The sequence below is a fragment of the Bombina bombina genome, chromosome 6 (assembly GCF_027579735.1).
Source record: "Bombina bombina isolate aBomBom1 chromosome 6, aBomBom1.pri, whole genome shotgun sequence".
NCBI lineage: Eukaryota > Metazoa > Chordata > Amphibia > Anura > Bombinatoridae > Bombina > Bombina bombina.
Genome location: NC_069504.1, coordinates 485,812,912 through 485,833,694, shown reverse-complemented (window position 1 = coordinate 485,833,694; position 20,783 = coordinate 485,812,912). Strand labels below are relative to the sequence as shown.

Genomic DNA, 20,783 nt, shown 5'->3' with positions numbered 1-20,783 from the left:
GAATCTCAGGTTGCCTCTTGATACTTTAGGGCATTATTCTTCCCTTTTATTTTCTCTTTTTGCTATGTTAAGAGATATTACTGATTATTATGTGATTATTATAACCACTAACCCCCATTTGGAGGGGACTTAAAGAATTTACTTTTCGGTAACAGTCTATTTTTGTTTTGTTATATGAATGTTGTAAAAACTTAATAAGAACATTTAAACATAAAGTGCAAGGAAATGAATATAGGTCTTCTATGAGATAACTAAATAAGTCTAGGTAGTGGCAGATCTAGAATGTAATATTGGGGGCTAACAAAGATGGTGATCAAATTACATGGAGCCCTTCACAGCTCAATGGGGGTGCATATCACCCCCCTAGCACCACCATAGAACCTCCACTGAGTCTAGACCTTTTAGTGAAAAAGCAAGCACAATACTTTCAGGCTGCTAGTTATATAGCACAATACTTTCAGGTTGCTAGTTATATAGCACAATACTTTCAGGGTGCTAATTATATAGCACAATACTTTCAGGCTGCTAGTTATATAGCACAATACTTTCCGGCTGCTAGTTATATAGCACAATACTTTCAGGTTGCTAGTTATATAGCACAATACTTTCAGGGTGCTAGTTATATAGCACAATACTTTCAGGGTGCTAGTTATATAGCACAATACTTTCAGGTTGCTAGTTATATTGCACAATACTTTCAGGGTGCTATTTAAATAGCACAATACTTTCAGGGTGCTAGTTATATAGCATAATACTTTCAGGTTGCTAGTTATATAGCACAATACTTTCAGGGTGCTAGTTATATAGCACAATACTTTCAGGCTGCTAGTTATATAGCACAATACTTGCAGGTTGCTAGTTATATAGCACAATACTTTCAGGGTGCTATTTATATAGCATAATACTTTCAGGCTGCTAGTTATATAGCACAATACTTTCAGGGTGCTAGTTATATAGCACAATACTTTCAGGTTGCTAGTTATATAGCACAATACTTTCAGGCTGCTAGTTATATAGCACAATACTTTCTGGCTGCTAGTTATATAGCACAATACTTTCAGGTTGCTAGTTATATTGCACAATACTTTCAGGCTGCTAGTTATATAGCACAATACTTTCAGGTTGCTAGTTATATTGCACAATACTTTCAGGGTGCTATTTATATAGCATAATACTTTCAGGCTGCTAGTTATATAGCACAATACTTTCAGGGTGCTAGTTATATAGCACAATACTTTCAGGTTGCTAGTTATATAGCACAATACTTTCAGGGTGCTAGTTATATAGCACAATACTTTCAGGCTGCTAGTTATATTGCACAATACTTTCAGGCTGCTAGTTATATAGCACAATACTTTCAGGTTGCTAGTTATATTGCACAATACTTTCAGGCTGCTAGTTATATAGCACAATACTTTCAGGTTGCTAGTTATATTGCACAGTACTTTCAGGTTGCTAGTTATATAGCACAATACTTTCAGGCTGCTAGTTATATAGCACAATACTTTCAGGTTGCTAGTTATATTGCACAATACTTTCAGGTTGCTAGTTATATAGCACAATACTTTCAGGTTGCTAGTTATATAGCACAATACTTTCAGGGTGCTAGTTATATAGCACAATACTTTCAGGGTGCTAGTTATATAGCACAATACTTTCAGGTTGCTAGTTATATAGCACAATACTTTCAGGGTGCTAGTTATATAGCACAATACTTTCAGGCTGCTAGTTATATAGCACAATACTTTCAGGTTGCTAGTTATATAGCACAATACTTTCAGGGTGCTATTTATATAGCATAATACTTTCAGGCTGCTAGTTATATAGCACAATACTTTCAGGGTGCTATTTATATAGCATAATACTTTCAGGGTGCTAGTTATATAGCATAATACTTTCAGGTTGCTAGTTATATTGCACAATACTTTCAGGGTGCTATTTATATAGCATAATACTTTCAGGGTGCTAGTTATATAGCATAATACTTTCAGGCTGCTAGTTATATAGCACAATACTTTCAGGTTGCTAGTTATATTGCACAATACTTTCAGGTTGCTATTTATATAGTATAATACTTTCAGGGTGCCAGTTATATTGCACAATACTTTCAGGGTGCTATTTATATAGTATAATACTTTCAGGCTGCTAGTTATATAGCACAATACTTTCAGGGTGCCAGTTATATTGCACAATACTTTCAGGCTGCTAGTTATATAGCACAATACTTTCAGGTTTCTAGTTATATTGCACAATACTTTCAGGTTTCTAGTTATATAGCATAATACTTTCAGGCTGCTAGTTATATAGCATAATACTTTCAGGGTGCTAGTTATATAGCACAATACTTTCAGGGTGCTAGTTATATAGCACAATACTTTCAGGTTTCTAGTTATATAGCATAATACTTTCAGGGTGCTAGTTATATAGCATAATACTTTCAGGTTGCTAGTTATATTGCACAATACTTTCAGGGTGCTATTTATATAGCATAATACTTTCAGGGTGCTAGTTATATAGCATAATACTTTCAGGCTGCTAGTTATATTGCACAATACTTTCAGGGTGCTGTTTATATAGTATAATACTTTCAGGGTGCCAGTTATATTGCACAATACTTTCAGGGTGCTATTTATATAGTATAATACTTTCAGGCTGCTAGTTATATAGCACAATACTTTCAGGGTGCCAGTTATATAGCACAATACTTTCAGGTTGCTAGTTATATAGCACAATACTTTCAGGCTGCTAGTTATATTGCACAATACTTTCAGGGTGCTATTTATATAGCACAATACTTTCAGGCTGCTAGTTATATAGCACAATACTTTCAGGTTGCTAGTTATATTGCACAATACTTTCAGGTTTCTAGTTATATTGCACAATACTTTCAGGCTGCTAGTTATATAGCACAATACTTTCAGGTTTCTAGTTATATTGCACAATACTTTCAGGTTGCTAGTTATATTGCACAATACTTTCAGGTTGCTAGTTATATAGCACAATACTTTCAGGGTGCCAGTTATATAGCACAATACTTTCAGGTTGCTAGTTATATTGCACAATACTTTCAGGGTGCCAGTTATATAGCACAATACTTTCAGGGTGCTAGTTATATTGCACAATAATTTCAGGCTGCTAGTTATATAGCACAATACTTTCAGGTTGCTAGTTATATTGCACAATACTTTCAGGCTGCTAGTTATATTGCACAATACTTTCAGGGTGCCAGTTATATAGCACAATACTTTCAGGGTGCTAGTTATATAGCACAATACTTTCAGGTTGCTAGTTATATTGCACAATACTTTCAGGTTGCTAGTTATATTGCACAATACTTTCAGGTTGCTAGTTATATTGCACAATACTTTCAGGCTGCTAGTTATATTGCACAATACTTTCAGGCTGCTAGTTATATAGCACAATACTTTCAGGTTGCTAGTTATATTGCACAATACTTTCAGGCTGCTAGTTATATTGCACAATACTTTCAGGGTGCTAGTTATATAGCACAATACTTTCAGGTTGCTAGTTATATTGCACAATACTTTCAGGCTGCTAGTTATATAGCACAATACTTTCAGGTTGCTAGTTATATTGCACAATAATTTCAGGCTGCTAGTTATATAGCACAATACTTTCAGGTTGCTAGTTATATTGCACAATACTTTCAGGCTGCTAGTTATATTGCACAATACTTTCAGGTTGCTAGTTATATTGCACAATACTTTCAGGGTGCTAGTTATATAGCACAATACTTTCAGGTTGCTAGTTATATTGCACAATACTTTCAGGCTGCTAGTTATATAGCACAATACTTTCAGGTTGCCAGTTATATTGCACAATACTTTCAGGTTGCTAGTTATATTGCACAATACTTTCAGGGTGCTAGTTATATAGCACAATACTTTCAGGCTGCTAGTTATATAGCACAATACTTTCAGGGTGCTAGTTATATTGCACAATACTTTCAGGTTGCTAGTTATATTGCACAATACTTTCAGGGTGCTAGTTATATAGCACAATACTTTCAGGGTGCTAGTTATATTGCACAATACTTTCAGGTTGCTAGTTATATAGCACAATACTTTCAGGCTGCTAGTTATATAGCACAATACTTTCAGGGTGCTAGTTATATTGCACAATACTTTCAGGGTGCTAGTTATATAGCACAATACTTTCAGGCTGCTAGTTATATAGCACAACAATACTTTCAGGGTGCTAGTTATATTGCACAATACTTTCAGGTTGCTAGTTATATTGCACAATACTTTCAGGCTGCTAGTTATATAGCACAATACTTTCAGGGTGCTAGTTATATTGCACAATACTTTCAGGCTGCTAGTTATATAGCACAATACTTTCAGGTTGCCAGTTATATTGCACAATACTTTCAGGTTGCTAGTTATATTGCACAATACTTTCAGGGTGCTAGTTATATAGCACAATACTTTCAGGGTGCTAGTTATATTGCACAATACTTTCAGGTTGCTAGTTATATTGCACAATACTTTCAGGGTGCTAGTTATATAGCACAATACTTTCAGGGTGCTAGTTATATTGCACAATACTTTCAGGTTGCTAGTTATATAGCACAATACTTTCAGGGTGCTAGTTATATAGCACAATACTTTCAGGGTGCTAGTTATATTGCACAATACTTTCAGGGTGCTAGTTATATAGCACAATACTTTCAGGCTGCTAGTTATATAGCACAATACTTTCAGGGTGCTAGTTATATTGCACAATACTTTCAGGTTGCTAGTTATATTGCACAATACTTTCAGGCTGCTAGTTATATAGCACAATACTTTCAGGGTGCTAGTTATATTGCACAATACTTTCAGGTTGCTAGTTATATTGCACAATACTTTCAGGCTGCTAGTTATATTGCACAATACTTTCAGGTTGCTAGTTATATTGCACAATACTTTCAGGGTGCTAGTTATATAGCACAATACTTTCAGGTTGCTAGTTATATTGCACAATACTTTCAGGCTGCTAGTTATATAGCACAATACTTTCAGGTTGCCAGTTATATTGCACAATACTTTCAGGTTGCTAGTTATATTGCACAATACTTTCAGGGTGCTAGTTATATAGCACAATACTTTCAGGCTGCTAGTTATATAGCACAATACTTTCAGGGTGCTAGTTATATTGCACAATACTTTCAGGTTGCTAGTTATATAGCACAATACTTTCAGGGTGCCAGTTATATAGCACAATACTTTCAGGTTGCTAGTTATATTGCACAATACTTTCAGGGTGCCAGTTATATAGCACAATACTTTCAGGTTGCTAGTTATATTGCACAATACTTTCAGGTTGCTAGTTATATAGTATAATACTTTCAGGGTGCTAGTTATATTGCACAATACTTTCAGGGTGCTAGTTATATTGCACAGTACTTTCAGGGTGCCAGTTATATAGCACAATACTTTCAGGTTGCTAGTTATATTGCACAATACTTTCAGGTTGCTAGTTATATAGTATAATACTTTCAGGGTGCTAGTTATATAGCACAATACTTTCAGGCTGCTAGTTATAAAGCACAATACTTTCAGGTTGCTAGTTATATTGCACAATACTTTCAGGTTTCTAGTTATATTGCACAATACTTTCAGGGTGCCAGTTATATAGCACATCTAAAGACTTCCAGAACAGGGAAACCATTTAAAAAAAAAAAAAAAAAAAAAATCATTCTAATGCATGTAAACTGCATGTGTTTACATTAATTTGCCCACCCAAGTTAAATCAGCATTTTGATTGGGTAAAAACATGAAAACTTATATGTAACAGCATCCAGAGCTAAGATATGTTTTGTTTTTGTTTTGTTTCTAATATTTAAACTAGCTAATAGTTACCTTTGGTTTGTTTGGTTGCAGGCTTTTATAGCCTTCTAACTATTCTTAATGGGCTAGATTACAATTGGTGCGCTAATGATAATTTGCATGCGATGATCAGATTCACTTGACCGAGTTACCATTAGAGTGCAACTTTTATATTGCAAGTCCATTGTAAAGCTCGTTAACCAGAAAAGGGTAAGCCGATAGCCGAAACAGCAGTGCAACATCAGAACTGAAGTAAAGTGTAAGGGATAAAAAAAAAAAGTTGCACAAAACACATAAAAAAAAATCATTTAAGTATTAAACACTTATATACACTTTTTAACCTCTTTACTACCGGGAATTTCAGAGAAGAGCTTGCCAAAAAGAATTTTTAGCATTTTTACGATCACTTCATTTAAACAGAAATAGAGCTTTGCTTTTTTTTATTTACCTGTCAAAACTATATTTATGTTTTAAGTAGGAAAACCAAGGTATTGATCTAGGCCCATTTTGGTATATTTCATGCCACCATTTCCCTGCCAAATGTGATTACATAAAAAAAAACATTCTCACTTAAATTATTTACATACTACTTGTGCAATCACACAAGTGATTGTAAAATCTTTTCTAGGATTCCCTTTGTCCAGAAATAACAGACATACATGGTTTTTGGTAAGCGGACGCACCACAATTCTATTATTCCCAGCAGTGAAGGGGTTAATCATGTAGCTTGTAAGGTTAATTTTAGCTGCAGTGTAAAGATTACCCTCACAACTGACACCTCCTATCCTTATCATTATTATTTTATATATATACTAGTCCTAAAGCCCGTTCACATGGGCCATGTTGTGCACTACAGCGGTCTCTCTCTCTTTTTCTCCTTTTCTCTCTCTTTTCTCTCTCTTTTCTCTCTCTCGACAAACACTTGGCCTTTTATAATATAGGATATATATATATATATAATATAAAGATATTATAGCAGCTGTTTCAGGGGAATTAATATGTAAGGATGAGTATCGGAGAGCTAAAAAGTACTATAAGTTCTCTGATGCATGGGGGTACTAAAAATTAATATGAAGAAACCAAAAGAGGAGAAAGCGTAAACCCTTAATCCAGCACAGGCCCATAACCATAATCAAAAGCAACTCTTGGGGGAGGCAGATTTATGGAAGGCACAACACAACAGTCAAATAATTGTTTGCATACATTTTATTCTTCTACAGAAAGTAGAACCTGTTAATAGAAAATTATTTGTGCCAGAAAAGGACATAAATTAAATACAGTATTCGACACCTTGATACAATTTATACTAAGCCAATTATCTGTTGAAACAATTTATACTAGAGCAAAAGTTCATGTTCTGTACTTTGTTTCTTCGCATGCACATAAGAAAAGAAAGCAAGTGCTCAAAATTCAGCATCCGTAGTAAGCATTAGATAGTAGAATGTTAGTCAGGCAAAATAAAGCAGCTGACAGGTTTGAAGCTGAAGCGTGTAATATTAGAAGTTAGTCAGCACTGTTGTTGGCATAGTACAGTACAGCACAATTGCACCCCTCACTCCACATTTTTTATGTAGTGTACCTCCTCATCCCGGTCTCTCCCTTCATTTTATTTTCTGCAGTGTAGGGCTATCCCACTCCCCTCCCCCTCCCTCCTCCCACCCCTGCTGGACCGCCCACCCACCTCCCGATTTCCCGCATACACCTCCTGTCGGCACCAGCAGATGATCGTTACAAACGGCGACACACACAGTGTGCTATGGTTCCATATGCAGGCAAATGCCTGGAGCTCAGGAACTCCAGCTCTTGGCTGTAACATAAAGACCATCTTTTAAGAGAGATGGTATTTGTCAGGGTGTTTGACTGGAAAGGGCAAAGTGCCTAGAGCCCCTTGAACTCAGTGGGCAGCTGTTCCCAGAGAATTTGGCATTGACGGATGATGACCACCACAGATCAGGAAGGGCAGGAACAGGGGTGGCAGCAGTAGGGGGAAGCAGAGCCCCACAGCAAAAGTAAATGTGCAGTTTTTAACTGACTGCAATAAAATAAAAATCATTTTCTGCACACAAAGGGTTAAAAGTTTAATTCTAAATATTTCCAAAACCCCAAACAAGCAAGGAGGCCAGTAGCTATTAGTTGCAGGCTATGGCCCCAAAGCAAAAACTGTAGTTCTTCACATTCAACTGACAAGAAAATAGAAATGATTTTCTGCACACAAAGGGTTAAACTTAAAGGGACAGTCTAGTATAAATTAAACTTTCATTATTCAGATAGGACTTTTAATTTTAATCAACTTTCCAATTTACTTTTATCATCAAATTTGCTTTTTTTCTCTTGGTATTCTTAGTTTAAACTAAACATAGGTAGGCTCATATGCTAATTTCTAAGCCTTTGAGGGCTACCTCTTATCACATGCTTTTTAAATCTCTTTTCAACACAAAGAGACAGAAAGTACACGTGGGCCATATAGAGAACACTGTGTTCAGGCACAGGGAGTTATTTAAGATCTAGCACAATACAATAGTAAATTTAAGACAATAGATAATAAACAGTCACAGTCATGTGATCAGGGGGCTGGAAGAAGGTTCCTAGATACAAGGTAATCACAGAGGTAAAAAGTATATTAATATAACTGTGTTGGTTATGCAAAACTGGGGAATGGGTAATAAAGGGATTATCTATCTTTTAAAACAATAACAATTCTATGGTAGACTGTCCCTTTAAATTATTTTCTTTTCCCAAAATAAAGGCAGCAGACCTATGTAACTATCTGTCACCTAAAAAGACCAAAGGGGGAGTGTGAGGGTACCAGAACACCTAAACAATTGTGCTGTTACAGTCCTGTATCTTAAATACCACAGGGAATTTTTCCTTGTAGTGTACCCAGTGTGCTCTCTTTAAAACGCTTGGCAGTTATCAAGGTTTGATCAAATTCAAATTCAACAGTGGAATACAAGTGAGTTCATATATGTACTTGATGTGGTCTCACCTTTGTCGACAGTCCAAGGAATGTCCTTTATGCAGGGCCGTCTGCTGCTTCCATAGCATCCATAGATAGGTAAGAACCACACTTCTTTTTCAATCCGTTTGTGCCGCACTTTATTCGGAACTTTTCCAGAGGTGCCGTAAATTTACGCCCACCCGGGGGCGTGTCCGATATGGACTGGGCAATCCTCCAACCGAATGATTCCAGGCCGCAATAGAGATTGACGTCAGACCAGAGTTCCACCAATCCGATTCGCCCTCAAGGACCGCTCCCTCTCGGCAACGAGTCAGCGACTCTACACAATGTGTTGATGCCGATTTGGCATCCAGGGTAACCAAGCACTCCGGGGATAATTAGGATAGCACAGAGCAGGGATACTAGCGCTCTCCAGGCAAATAGATCCACCACAGCAAAGAAGGAGATGAGAGCGCTAGTAATATAAATAAAACATAACCTTTATTTGGTTATTAAAAGTAGAACAGTAGTCACTTATCAGAACAAATAGAGGGGGTACCTCTGGCTGGCAGGCTTACGCGTTTCGGCTAGGCCGTAATCATGACTATCTGTCACCTAGCCATTCCCCACTGCTGTATTATTAACTTAAGCCACAACTCTTTAGCACTAAAATAATGACAATTATAATTCCCTGGTCCCCAGAGTAAAATAAAAGATTCAGTATGCGTGTGCAGATTACACTGCTCTTTAAGAAAACAATTGATTCTGCAGAATTTTACAGCAATAAACAGCCCAGCAAATTGAGACAGGCACACACCACTGCACTGGTCTGAAGCTGAAGTAAAAAAGGCTATAAGATGGCTGATGCTCAGTAGACTAACACTTACCTATGCTAGGTTACCAATGGATTGGACAAATCTGCTTGGGATTTAATGCCTTACTTGTTGGCCCTCACATCAATTATTTAGTGATGCTCTGTCAGGGGAAGTTGTGCACATGAATAGTCAGACCCCTGCACATCACTGCAATTGAAGGAGCTGATTTGTCAAATAATTTTAGCTTCATCTCTCTCTTCCGTGTAAAATTTTGTTGTGGGACAAAATCGGTCCCATTGCCATTCGTCCACTCAGTATGCCCATGAAATGGCCAATATTCGGACTAATACATATTCAAACAAAAGCAAATGCACATGTCTAATAGAAATATATATTTTAAAATAAAAATATTTTTTTCTTCTATGTGAGGAACCATTGGAATTTTAAGTATTCATAACATGGTCTAACACAGTGTCGGGTTAGTACGAGAGCGATAACTGTTATTTTTTTTTTTAAACAGCGCACCCCATAGAAATGGGGGGAAGTCAGTGTGGTTGAGATATCCGACATCCTGAAGTAAAAAGTGCGCAATCGAAAGTCTGATGCACGCTAACTTTTTACTTTAAATTTGTAATACGTGCACGAATCCGGCCCTGGTCCAATATGAGCAATTAACCATTTCCTACCAATGTGCCAATTTATGATAAAACTTTTCATAGTATCCAAACAATTGCAATAATGATTGAATGCTCAGATCATCATATTTTATTTGTCAGCATGATTAGAAATTGTGTGACAGTGTTTAAATTAAACTAGCTAGAAAATAATAATACTTGTTAAAATGTGACCTTATGAGACTGACAGCTTTCGAAAAAAGCCTCATGAACCGTGAAAATAGACAAAATTGGTTCCTGTGGGGTATACAGTCCCGACAAAATATTTTAAGAAAAAGCATTAGAAAACTGCTATGCAATATTTTGTTGTTTTTTTTAAAAATATATATATATAATTTTTATTGAGATGAAACAACATACAATCCAATATATGACATTTCTTCAGCATATCAAGTAACAAAATGCACAAATATTACAGAAAAATATAGGATAGGGCATCCTATAAACACTATCATAGAATAATTTAAAGTATTAGGGAGAAGGATTATCTCAAAATGTAAAGGTTCGTATGGAGAGATAAGCCAATTGTGTGACACCTCATTTTTTAGTTTTTACTTATAAATTTGGTCATATATCCCCTTTTATTATAATTAGACAACTTATAACGTTTTATCCCCAAGTGGTAAGGTAGGATCTCTCATGGACCCCTAATCATTAGTTTTGACTAAGGGGAATTTTAAAGGGGATAGGAAAACAAGTAAAATAAGATTTTCCAAGGATGCATTTTCCTGCGCCTTTCAAATAGGTAGGGTGTGGTGGGGGTGGGGGGGGGAGTTGGCGAATAAGTACTAGCTCACATGACTAAGCACATCATACCTTAGGAGGTGACATATGGAATAAATATATATTACTGGGTTGCAACATAAATCAAAACAGGACTCTGTTGAGCTATGGATAACAAATTAACTAAATGTTTGGGTCAAGGAAACTAGTAGAAACCACTTTGACTAAATATAGGGTATTTCAAGCCCTTAGCTATGGAGTTTGAAGCTTTAATTGCCTGGCATCAGATTGCAGGTGTTATATGGCTAATAGAGAACAAAATCCAGTCCTGCGTTTAAGTTCTCCCTAATTAGGAGCTAAATGAATACAACTCCCAAAGCCAAACACTTAAAGGGACATTAAACCCACATTTTTTTCTTTCATGATTTAGAAAGAGAATGCAATTTTAAACATCTTTCTAATTTACTTCTATTATCTAATTTGTTTTATTCTCTTGATATGCTTTGCTGAAAAGCATATCTAGATATGCTCAGTAGCTGCTGATTGGTTGCTGCACATAGAAGTCTCGTGTGATTGGCTCACCCATGTGCATTGCTTTTTCTTCAACTAAGGATATCTAAAAAATGAAGCAAAATAAATAATAGAAGTAAATTGTAATGTTGTTTAAATTTGTATTCTCTATCTGAATCATGAAAGAAATATTTTGGGTTTAGTGGCCCTTTAATGTTAGAACAGGCAGACCAGTTGCAGCCAACCATAATTCTCTCACTTGGCGTAACTGGCATGAAAATACTGTGTATACATATAGGTAACTAGTGCCTCTAGCCTGTAATCACAAAAATAATGTAGTATGATTCTGTACTTTAGCATAAAACAAACGTTCCCATACCTATTTAATACTAGATAATACAGTAGGCTTATATAGGTGTAGAGGCGAGATGCAGCCATAGTACAGTAAAAAATAAATGTGCTATCTATACTCCTATATATTCAAGCTTTCCGACCCTATACCCAGATGGTAGATAAATTAACTGCATTAGTAGTCAGAGTATGAGCTGATATTAGGCATCAAAGCTCAACACTAAAGTATTTTCGAAATCCTGCATAACAATGTTTGAATATAACTAAACAAGCCAAATAGGAACAATACATGTATTCTCTTTTAGGGCAAGGTTTTGTTCAATCTATGACTCCCTAGCACACACAATTATCAGCTAGGGACTGTATAGTGATAGTGATCCTGGAAATAAGGTTTTGACTAGTAGTGGTAAAGCAAAATCGTTTACATAACCTTATGTATAACACAATGTTTGCTAACCTAAAACCACTAATCAACTATTTAAAACTGTATCTTAATAAAGGTATCATATAATCAGTCTAAAGATTTATAGGGATATCTCACAGCATAAATATAGCTGTGGCTATTGTGTGTAGGCTATAGACCCAGTGGTCACGTGAATATTATATATAGTGGTGAGATATATAGGATTGTAATCTGTATACACTTTGACCTGAGTAGGTATATTAGGACAGCGATCATGTTTAACAGGGAGTCCTCTTGCCCAAGTAAGAGCACAACGAACATTTGTCTCATGTGGCATGGGCTAAAATGTTATATTCAACTCTGTATACTAATCTAGTTAGTGTGATAAACAAATATTTACAAGTATTATACATATAGTAATGAAGATTAGCCTAAAAAACATGTAAATTAAGTAACTGACCACATAAGACTATCAACAGTTAGGAAGATCAGCCTGTGATCATAGAAGTCCCATGGTGGAAGTCAGTCACATGAAAATAAACTTCATCCCATACCGAATTAGCATAGTCTCCAGACCTGTTCAGTGGGACAAGTTTAACTAGGTGTGAATTTAAACATATGCTGGCTTTTAGAACAATGTCTGTATCGACATTCCAATGCGCTCCAAGAGCGTTAGGATTTCTCTTTGAGCGTCTATCTGCTGCTGTTTCAGAGGCGTAGACTTCAATGTTGTCAAGATATTCCTTGTTCCGGTAGCAGGCTTTCAGGTCAACAAACCAGTCTCCAGCGCCGCAGTTCATTCTGGTTGGCATTAGAATTTGGGCAGACATGGCCGTCTTGTAGTGCAGAGGATCAAGTTTATCTCTCGCATCACATTTACTCTCTACTTTGCCACAGGCTGATATTTTGGGATATGCTGCAGTCTGAAGTTCTGTAGTGTACTCTGAAAACTTTGTCCACCAATACAGTTTCACATACCTCGATGAATCTCCATTCAAGATTGGTAAGATAGTCATGTAAAGGGTCCAATATCACTGACATTCATCTGTCTACCTCCATCTCGGTCCGTTTCATGTTTGACTTTCCCTGATAGGGGGTTTCTACAATAAGGTCTATTCAATATGTTATAAACCCAGTTTGGGGAAATAAATCAGTCTGGTGCTTGCCACGTGGGTGGGAAGATAGCCGCTTCTATTTATACTCGGCCCTGTAGAATAGGCATGATGGCTGGTCACAATATCTATTGGAAAAATGGCAGCCGTCAATTTCTCATAGGGACTCTGAGTTGTCTGGTATGCTGTGATAGCCTGTGCACAGTTATCATCGCTCACATAAGTTCTGTTTAGCAGTGATGGCCTAATAGGCTCTTCCGTTAAGTGAGGCAGTTTTCTCCTTCACTTAGGCTTCGCCTGTGGGCTAGACAACGCTTACCCTTCAATTTAATGATTTACTCTAATGTAGGTAGCTTAGTAGGTCAAATGGAGCCAAGAAAAATAACTATTTTTGCTTAAAGTACTTAAAATCTATCACTTATAGTCAGAGCTCTGAACAGGTACGTCTGATCATGTCGGGTATTAGCTCCACACCCGGAATATGTTTTTTTATTATACTGGGACACTGTTGGTGAGGCCCTGTGGCAAAGAGTTTTTAATCTTTATTCTGCCACAATAATAAATCACATACCATAAGCAGCTACCTAAATTGTCTTATAGCAAATACAGATTTTGATCTAGTTGGATAAAGACCACTGGTCATCTTAGAAATATGTACTGTGTATATGGCAGAAATCCACCATCATCCCTCCTCTCAAGTAGACTATTTTGACCACCCATGGGGACTAAAACACAAGTATAAAAAACCCTCACACATTTAGCAAAAGGACCTCTTTTGCCTTATGGAAGCATAGAAAAACTGGTTTCTGATAGATTGGAATTGCTTCAAATTTGTGGAAAAAAATGCTTATATGCAATAAAAAGCTCATATAACCAATTTTAATCTATCCTTTTGTCAGCAGCAAGCTTGGGTAAAGCTTTAGGTTGCTTTGTCCAATTGGAGTTCTGGCAAATCTAGCATCACCTCTCCACGTAATTATAGCTACACAGCTCACTCTATGTATATTCTTTTATATGTCAGGCACTTAGGCACTGTGGGTCTCATTCTGGAAAATGTAAGAATGATCAGCCAGACCTGAGCAATCAATCTGCAAAAGGTGCATATTTCGCATGACCCAGATCAACAAATAGCTTTCATCAGTTATGATAATGGTAGCCCATTATAAGTAATTATAATAGAAAAGGATGATCTGTACAACCATGCAGGAGTTCTAGATAGGAGTTGCATGTGTGGCCTTTTAAGGCTTCCTCACTCAGAGCACACAGTGAAGCTATAATCTGTAGTTGTGATTCACAGTGAAATGTGTGCTGTGGTGTTGGGTTGAAATTGAGATTGTTGCATGAACTCACCAAGTACATCTTCAATGTCATTGATACAGTGTTAACAAAGCCTTTTATAATTGGAAAGGAAACTGTTTTCTGATGATCCCAGTCGTCTGGTAGAACCATCACACTGCCAAAGGTAAATGGTAATTTCTGGAATCTATTTAGTTGATCAATCTGTTTAAAACCAGGTCAGTTTTCTATGCTGTGAAATCCCGAAGTTATCTGTTTCATCTTTTGCATATCTTTTTCAAACAGACAATGCAACATGTGTAGCTTGTATCAGTCATCAAAGGGGCACTCACAGCAGAGCTGCAATGTAGAAGCAATGATGTTTCATTAGACAGAACTCATACTGATCATTTTTGTTGTGCATATTTCATATGCAGAGAATTTTGTAGATTTTATCATCTGCAAGACTGTTTATATAGGAGCAAACGGAAAGCCCAGTGTCTGGGCTTTCCTTACCACAAATCAGTGACCACTAGAAATGAAGAAAAAAAACTGTCCCTGAATGATGGGCAGTTCCAATTATAGTAATAATTTATATAGTATTTATTACACAGAAGGGGTCCCTTTGCTACCCAAGAAAGGAAATAATTGTAATACAGCAATAATATTTCTAAAAGCTTTGTAAAGAAAACAAGATTAATGGGGCAGAGGGTTACCAGTAGTTATGATATGCTTTGATCAGCTTAGCCAAACAGTAATGTCTTAAGTTGCTTTTGAAAAATGTACCAAGTGGGTGCATTTCATATTCGAAAAAGTTGATGAAAAAATCTGCTAAAAGTCTCTGGAATTTACTAATCTATGGATTTTGGATAATTTGACATGTAAAGGCAGAGAAGTTATTTCAAGAGCTGGGGTTTGTAATCATGCAGAGCTTTGTACATCAGCATATGAAGCTTGAAGTAAAATTGATAGTGATTCTAGCAGTCAGTTATAATTGATACAGCTCTGTATTTAGCAGTTATGTATAGAGGTAGTTCCACTAATCCAGACAATACAAAGTAATGGACCACAATTATGAAGTCTTCTAGTTACATCAAAGGATTGTTTAGATGGAAAAAATAAAGATTTGTTACCTGGTGGGATCTAGAATCATAGAGAAATTCTGCACTTTTTTGTTTGTTCACCACATAACATAAGCCCCAGCAATGTCTGAAGGTGTTTTTGGATAATTTAGTGTTATTTACTGACATTTTAATTAAGTCCCCAAAGACAATTGGTACTGCTAAAAACACAAGAGGCTTATGGGTCTGAAAGAGTAAACAGTTTTTATCTTGCAGTGGAGGAACAAACTAGCTGGAGTGGTGATATACCTGGGGAAGAAACATATTATATCCTTGACTAAAGCAGACTTATAGTGCATATGACATGAATAAAGTCTGTGACTGGTTCCTAAATCTGACTCAGATTAGCATTTATTAATTTGTCTTCTAATCTTTGTCTGATTCCATGTGTATTTTGTAACCCTGTTCTATCATGTGGTTTTACGCGCATGTGCCCTATTATATAAATAAAGTGCGCTTGTTCCTGGGCACAAGTCTTGACAGTATTGCTTCAGTTTTCGTATCTAATTAGAGAATATGTTCATTAGGTTACACTTATGGATTTGCAATTAAACCAAAATAAACATATGCTCTCCCACAGTTCTCATGGATAATCAGCGATTGTTCAGAAGAAATTCAGATTCCATATTCTAAGAACCCTATTAAAAAACAAAAATATTAACCTCCTTAAGTGGCAACATTCATTTAAAAATGTGTAAAAAACAAAACAAAAAAAAACAAAACAATTTGGACATTAACTGTAATAAAAAATTATACAAATGAACTGACAATGACAAATTCACATTTGGAAAAAAAATCTAGCTATTGAAGTAAGCAGATACACCCACACTCATTGGTGAAGTCATTTATGGTCCCTGATTTCTTATAAAAACACTTACTTAATAAATACATTTGGCCACCATGTGTTGTCATCAATTTCCTCCAATTGTTGTTCATTTGTGTGAGGAACTGGTATATATAGTAACTATTCTTGCAGATTAGGTTGAGTTAACTATGCCTAGGAGTTTGTAAATGATGCTAATTGCCCAGTGCTCTGTGGTCACTCAGTGCTGGCCTGATTAAAAATGCTCTACTAAAGGTCCTAGCTGTTCACAATCTTTTGCACGCACAAGCAATCTTTCCTTCTAGCTGAGTGGCAGCTCAAGGCTAGGGGAAGAACAAGAAGACAGCTGGCTTCTGCTATACATCAGCACACAATGAAGAGACAACCACGTCTGAAATATAACGTTCTGGAATCTTATGCACAAACACAGCACTCAATTGCTTGTGCTGTTATATCTTATCTACTGGAAGTTCCAAAAGCTCTGTGCTAATAGTATGCAGAGCTTCAAACATTCTAAATTCTGATACAAGTATCCTGCTCACAGAAACTTATGGCAACTATGAGCCTCAGATTTGAGCTAGTTTTACAGGGCGTTGTCTAACCTAATTTTTTTTTTAATTTGTTAAAAAAAATACATTCATCTCCTTTTTGCCATTTTCATCTGAGTGCTCCTCTTTGGAATTGGTTCTATCATGTGCTGTCTAGATTTATTATTAACATTAATATTTGTTTATAATTATTATTGTTACATGTATTAGTAATGTGCCAACAGATTGAGCAGCGCTATACAGGGGTACAATAAAAAAGACAAGGGAAGGCTTGACTAGTAGGATTAGGGAGTTGAGCTCCCTAAAGAGTTACAATCTAAGTGATAAAAACAGTGTGTACGTGTGCATGTTTATTTGCATAAGTAGGTTTGTCAAATCCTAATAAGTAATTGCCAATTTGATATGCTTTTTGAAGAAGAATATATTTGTGTTTTGATAGCAGGATTTCTAAAATGTAATTAGTATGAACCCTATATTGAAAATGTTGTTGACCCCTAATATCAAGCCTTCACAGAGACATCAGTATTAAACAATAATCTTCACTTCAATTGTATTTCATTGGATATGTGCCAAACAATTTCTAAATTAAGATCTTTTTGATCTTTCCCAAAGTCAGATTAAAGAGATTTATGCCATCACGTTCTCTGACTAAAGAAACACATAAAATGATTTTCCCTCTTCTTCTTATTGAAGGAATAATTTTACAGGCAGCAGAAATAGCAGTCAGATTAAAGCATCAGAAACCTGCAACTGGGCATCTTTACCTGCACATGCTCTCTGATGCAGCGTGATAGAGCTATAAATATCGTTCAGCTGTAACCTCTTGTTACACAACACAACTTCATGCCCCCCCCCCCCTTCTGTAAATCCTCCTCACCTATAGCTTCCAGCTTATTTCAGATCACCACTTCTCCCCCTCTGTATCTTCCGTAGCTCTCTGCTTACAACCTTTCCCTAGTGAGTGGAGGTGATTTGGTGCAGCACTGCAATGGAAAATGCTGGTTTAACCCATTTCATTCTAGTCTAACATTGCACATTCTCTTGCAAGAAAAATTTCCAATGTTTGTTAATACCCATAAAATATTTGCTGATGTACATTTTTTACAATCATTTAAATATTGCAGGCTCCAAATTAACAAATTGTATAGTCTAAATATATTTCAAGAGTTAGTTTTGCGCCATCTAAAATCATACAGCTACAGTAACGGAAGAGTTACCTTTATAGCAGGAATGGAAAAGACTCCCAGAGCCGGCCTATGTGGTCATTAAAAATATTATGAAGTATGGTGTGGCCCAGTGGATTATGCACATTACCCCTTTCTCCAGACTTAATGCTGTCAAACTTCCCATTTATTCCAGAATTACTGAATATGAATATTAGACTCTTACAATCAATGTGCTCTAGATTACAAGTGGAGAGTGAAAATACTAGCGCTATTTTGCACTTACGTTGCACTAGTGCAATCAGTAGCAGTTCTATTTTTGCATTCATATTACAAGTTGAAAGGTATTTTTTATCGCTCAAGCAATAGTCTAGGGTGTGCTAACATCTGCATGTTGGTAGCACAGGTGCATTAAATCCCATACATATCAGACTATTTATAGCGGTATTTTAGATTCCCCAATTTTAATACAAGCACAGTGAGTTTGTTAATAGTGCTCCCTGAGATAGCCATTAAAAATATTGGGTGCTCTAAAACGTTTTGGTACCATTTAGAGACTTTAATTAAAATATTTAACTATCCAATTGTATGACCAGATTGTACATTATTGTTTTCTTGAGGTCGCACAAAAGCTAATGATTACCCTCCACTTGTAATCTAGCCGATTATGAAGCGCTATTGATAGAGCAGGGTGCGCGATCAATATGGCAGGACCACAACCTGGTATTACAAGTCAATGGTAAAACTGAATAACCAGAGAATGTTTACCACGGGCGACATCCCTATATTTATTGCCGCCTCGTTAAACATCTCTCAAATTACAATTTGAAAGTTGTATGTTGCTTGTGAATACAACACATAACAGCACTAAAAAGTTAGCGTGCCTTGAGACCTGAAATAAAGCGTTAGGGCTACAATAATAGTATAACAAAACACATGTAAAACATATTAAAATTAAATGACACACACACAGTATATATACATATTGTAAAATGTAGGTTTATTATTGAAATAAATGTTTAATTTTTTTAAAAAGATACATGTTATATGTCAAAGTGTCAAATGTGTATATATGTTTTTATATGTGTACATACAGGGAGTGCAGAATTATTAGGCAAGTTGTATTTTTGAGGATTAATTTTATTATTGAACAACAACCATGTTCTCAATGAACCCAAAAAACTCATTAATATCAAAGCTGAATAGTTTTGGAAGTAGTTTTTAGTTTGTTTTTAGTTATAGCTATTTTAGGGGGATATCTGTGTGTGCAGGTGACTATTACTGTGCATAATTATTAGGCAACTTAACAAAAAACAAATATATACCCATTTCAATTATTTATTTTTACCAGTGAAACCAATATAACATCTCAACATTCACAAATATACATTTCTGACATTCAAAAACAAAACAAAAACAAATCAGTGACAATATAGCCACCTTTCTTTGCAAGGACACTCAAAAGCCTGCCATCCATGGATTCTGTCAGTGTTTTGATCTGTTCACCATCAACATTGCATGCAGCAGCAACCACAGCCTCCCAGACACTGTTCAGAGAGGTGTACTGTTTTCCCTCCTTGTAAATCTCACATTTGATGATGGACCACAGGTTCTCAATGGGGTTCAGATCAGGTGAACAAGGAGGCCATGTCATTAGATTTTCTTCTTTTATACCCTTTCTTGCCAGCCACGCTGTGGAGTACTTGGACGCGTGTGATGGAGCATTGTCCTGCATGAAAATCATGTTTTTCTTGAAGGATGCAGACTTCTTCCTGTACCACTGCTTGAAGAAGGTGTCTTCCAGAAACTGGCAGTAGGACTGGGAGTTGAGCTTGACTCCATCCTCAACCCGAAAAGGCCCCACAAGCTCATCTTTGATGATACCAGCCCAAACCAGTACTCCACCTCCACCTTGCTGGCGTCTGAGTCGAACTGGAGCTCTCTGCCCTTTACCAATCCAGCAACGGGCCCATCCATCTGGCCCATCAAGACTCATTCTCATTTCATCAGTCCATAAAACCTTAGAAAAATCAGTCTTGAGATATTTCTTGGCCCAGTCTTGACGTTTCAGCTTGTGTGTCTTGTTCAGTGGTGGTCGTCTTTCAGCCTTTCTTACCTTGGCCATGTCTCTGAGTATTGCACACCTTGTGCTTTTGGGCACTCCAGTGATGTTGCAGCTCTGAAATATGGCCAAACTGGTGGCAAGTGGCATCTTGGCAGCTGCATGCTTGACTTTTCTCAGTTCATGGGCAGTTATTTTGCGCCTTGGTTTTTCCACACGCTTCTTGCGACCCTGTTGACTATTTTGAATGAAACGCTTGATTGTTCGATGATCACGCTTCAGAAGCTTTGCAATTTTAAGAGTGCTGCATCCCTCTGCAAGATATATCACTATTTTTGACTTTTCTGAGCCTGTCAAGTCCTTCTTTTGACCCATTTTGCCAAAGAAAAGGAAGTTGCCTAATAATTATGCACACCTGATATAGGGTGTTGATG

The 20,783-nt window shown here is 36.6% G+C and overlaps 1 protein-coding gene across 1 annotated transcript in view; it reads left to right on the top strand.

Moving 5' to 3' along the window:
- Positions 1-20,783, top strand: part of HCN4 (hyperpolarization activated cyclic nucleotide gated potassium channel 4) — a 302,556-nt gene that overhangs the window by 201,145 nt on the left and 80,628 nt on the right. The window lies entirely within an intron of this gene.